The sequence below is a fragment of the Galeopterus variegatus genome, unplaced genomic scaffold (genome assembly GCF_000696425.1).
Source record: "Galeopterus variegatus unplaced genomic scaffold, G_variegatus-3.0.2 Scaffold2845, whole genome shotgun sequence".
Classification (NCBI taxonomy): domain Eukaryota; kingdom Metazoa; phylum Chordata; class Mammalia; order Dermoptera; family Cynocephalidae; genus Galeopterus; species Galeopterus variegatus.
The window spans coordinates 96701-101227 of NW_007728956.1; the positions used below are offsets into that span (position 1 = coordinate 96701).

At 36.5% G+C, this 4527-nt stretch overlaps 1 pseudogene; it reads right to left on the reverse strand.

Moving 5' to 3' along the window:
* LOC103599084 overlaps nucleotides 1–4527 on the reverse strand; it is a 109726-nt pseudogene that overhangs the window by 44234 nt on the left and 60965 nt on the right.

The following is a 4527-nucleotide window of genomic DNA, read 5'->3' on the forward strand; positions in this document are numbered from 1 at the left end:
ATTATTATTATTATTATTTTTTATAAAAGTCTCTTTTCCAGCAAATTAATAGTGCCCTCCTTTCACTCTCAAAAGGGCCCCCCGGTTTGGATGATAAATGATATGGTTACTCAATGTAAAAGGTTTTTACTTGTTGGTTTGTTTGTTAATTCAGGCAGACTGTTTTGGAAATATTTCCTGTGATCTAAATCATAGACTGACTTAAGCGAAGTGCTCATAAATAGCTTTTCACACCAAAACAAGGTGAAGTTTCATGGACAGAATAAGAGAGAATTATCTGTATCTCTTTGCCAACTTGTGTGTTTTTTTTTTTTTTTTTTTTTAACAATTCAGTGGATTTTATTTATTTATTTTTTCGTTACATTTTTATTTTGTCAATATACAATGTATATGATTATTATGGCCCATCACCGACACCTCCCTCCCTCCTCCCTCTCTCCCCTCCCTGCCAGCCAAGAATTCTTTACCCAGCAAGGCTCTCTTTCTGAAATGAGGGAGAAATAGTGTATTTCCCAGACACACAAAAGTAGTGGGAATTCACCACCACATGACCAGCTCTGCAAGAAGTTCTCAAGGGAGTCTTTCATCTGGAATCTGAATAATAATAACCACTATCACAAATATGCAAGAGAGAGCAAAAACCCCTGTTAAAACAGAAATGCTGGTGAGAAAGAGAAAGAACCTAAATCATGCCACCTTAAACTTCCAACTAACATTAGAAAAGAAATAAAAGGGGAAGTAATGATCAAAAGATATTTAAACCATCTAAACAAGAAGCAATAAAATGACAGGAGTTAAACAATACTTGTCAATAACTACCCTAAATGTGAATGGATTAAACTCCCCATTCAAAAGAAACAGACTGACAGATTGGATTAAAAATTAGACCTAAACATATGCTGCCTTCAAGAGACCCACCTCACCTGTAGACACACAGACTAAAAGTGAAAGGATGTAAAAAGCTATACTGTGCAAATGGAAATCAAAAATGAGCAGGAGTAGCTATTCTTATATTAGACAAAATAGACTTTAAACCAAAAAACATAAAAAGAGACAAAGAAGGCCACTATATAATGATAAAAGGATCTATCCAGCTAGAAGACCTAACAATCATAAATATATATGCATCCAATACTGGAGCACCCAGATATATAAAGCAAAAACTCTTAGACCTAATTAAAGAAATAGGCCCTAATATGTTAATAGTGGGTGATCTGAACACCCCTCTCTAGGTATGGGACTGATTTTCCAGGCAACAAATCAACAAAGAGATACAGGATTTAATCTACACCTTAGACCAACTGGACCTGGCAGATATATACAGAACATTTCATCCAACAACTAAAGAATACACTTTCTTTTTATCAGCTCATAGAATATTCTCCAGGATAGACCATATATTAGGTCACAAATCTAGTCTCAGCAAATTTTTAAAAATTGAAATCATTCCAATTATCTTTTCAGACCACAATGGAATAAAATTGGAAATTAATAATAAGCAAAACACTGGGAACCATACAAATACATGGAAACTAAACAATAAGTTCCTGAACAACCTACGGGTCCAAGAAGAAATTAAAAAGGAAATCAAAAAATTTCTTGAAACTAATGAAACTAAATATACATCATACCAAAACCTGTGGGATACTGCAAAAGAAATACTAAGAGGCAAATTTATTGCAAAAAAATGCTTTCCAATCAAAACAATGGAAAGACTTAAAGTAAATGAGCTAACACTATGCCTCAAAAAACTTGAAAAACAACAACAATCTAAACCTAAAGGTAGTAGATGGAAAGAAATAATTAAGATCTGAGAAGAACTAAATGAAATAGAGACCCAAAAACAATAGAAAATATCAACAACACAAAAAGCTGGTTTTTTGAGAAGATAAATAAAACAGCCAAACCATTAGCTAGGTTAACAAAAAATAAAAATAAAAAGAGAGAGAGAAGACCCAAATAACAAAAATCAGAAATAAAAAGGGAGACATTACAACTGATACCACAGAAATACAAAGAACCATTAAATACTATTATAAACAACTGTATGATGACAAATATGAAAATCTGGAAGATACGGACAAGTTTCTAGACACATACAAACTACCCAGACTGAACCAAGAAGAGAGAGAAAACCTGAACAGACCAATAACAAGCAAGGAGATTGAAGCAGGAATTAGCAATCTTTCAACAAAGAAAAGTCCAGGTCTGGACAGTTTTGCAGCTGAGTTCTATCAAACTTTTAAGGAGGAGTTCATACCAATTCTCCATGAACTATTCCAAACAATTGAAACAGAAGCTACTCTCCCAAACTCATTCTATGAGGCCAACATAACTCTGACACCAAAATCAGATAAAGACACAACAAAAAAAGAAAATTACAGGCCAATATCCTTGATGAACATAGATATTAAAATCCTCAACAAAATACTAGGAATCAGAATACAGAAACATATTTAAAAAATTATACACTATGATCAAGTGGGAAGGTTTAACATACAGAAGTCAATAAAAGTGATACATCACATCAACAAACTCAAGGACAAAGACCATATGATTATCTCAATAGATGCTGAAAAATCAATTGACAAAATTTAAAATCTCTTCATGATAAAGGCTCACAACAAATTAGGTATAGAAGGAAAATATCTCAACACAATAAAAGCCATTTATGACAAGCCACCACCAGTATCTTTCTGAATGGGGAAAAACTGAGGGCCTTTCCCCTAAGAACAGGAACAAAACAAGGATGCCCACTCTCACCACTTCTATTTAACATCATACTGGAGTTATTAGCCAGAGGAATGAGGCAAGAGAAAAAAATAAAGGACATCCAGATTGGAAAAGATGAAGTCAAACTGTCCCTATCTCCAGTTATATGTTACTATATATAGAAAAACCTAAAGACTCTATCAAAAAAATCCTAGAGCTAGTTAATAACTTCAGTAACATTGCAGTATAAAAAATAAATGCCCCCAAATCAGTTGCATTTATATACTCAAATAATGAACTAACAGAAAGAGAAATAAAGAATGTAAGCCCATTTACAATTGTCACACACACAAAATAAAATACCTGGGGATCAATTTAATCAAGGAGGTGAAAGACCTCTACAATGAGAACTACAAACCACTCTGAAAGAAATTAAAGAAGACAGAAAAAGATGGAAAGATATTCCATGCTCTTGGATTGGAAGAATTAACATTGTGGAAATGTCTGTACTACCCAAAGTGATCTATAGATTCAATGCAATCCCCATCAAAATACCAATGACACTCTTCACAGAAATGGAAAAAGCAATCTTACCACTCATATGGAACAACAAAAGACCCTGAATAGCCAAAGCAATCCTGACCAAAAAAGTAAAGCTGGAGGCATAACACTACCTGACTTCTTCAGTGGCAGAGCTGAGATTCAAGGCAAGGCAGTACCTTGACACCACCATATACTTGCTGTAATACCAAAAAAGGAAAGGATATGTCCCCCAAGGCAAAATTTTGGTGTTGGTGAAAAAGGAGTTTGGATACTAAGAGATAAAACCCACAGATGCTCCCTCAGGTTTGTTCTTGCTAGAGGGGAAAGAGAGGACTCCTGAGGTGCCTTCTGACTCAAGAATTCCACATTCAAATTTCCGTCTTTACCCTTTGGCCATTGCAAGGAGAAGATGAAAGCAAGCATATAATAAAGGATTGGATGAAATATAGATGTAAGAGCACTAATAGTTTCTGAACAAGAAACAGCCAAATGACAAAATTCTGAGGAAAAAAACCATCTATAAGAGTATAACTTGAAAGGCACAAAGAAAAGATGTCAAATACTAAAGAACTTTGAGAAAGTGAAATTAATCGAAGAAAAGCAGAGAGGCCAGTTTCTCATAAATAGTGAAAACCTGATGTGAAGTTCCAGGTACTACAAGCGGCTAGACCCCAGCGTGGTTCAGGATGAGAGTTTGGAGTCAGGCTGCCAGAATTAAATTCTGCCTCCAGCACCACCAGTTGTGTCCCTCTAGAAAAGCCACGTGACCTCTTTGTGTCTCAGTGTCACTGAAATTTTAACAATGCTATGTCCGGAGGGTGTTGAGAGGATAAAATGATGTGTGAGAAGTGTTCAGCACAGCGCGTGGTGCATAGCAAGTGCTCACTACATGTTAGCTACGTGACTGCTGTGTGTTAGCACGCAAAAGCCCAGCGTGGTCTTGGGACAGGCACACAGGAGCACCCCATGGCTGGGTACCCGGAACAAGCCCATCTTGGGGAATCGTAAACAGAGATTCCAGAACAGCAGAGATCCGGATGCTGCATGGGAGGTTGGGAAAGCAGCACTGCAACAGATGAAGGCCTTCAACAGATAGATGAGCAGGTGAGGGGAGGAAAAAAAGCCTCTGGGAGTCTGAGAGTCTGGGTAGTGGAATGCCAGAAATGAAGCTCTGGAAAAACATTCTTTTTTTTTTTTTTTTTTTTTTTTAAAAAAAAGACGGGGGGGGGGGTTTTACCCCTTTGTTTGGGGTGGTCACCCCCCCCCCCCCCC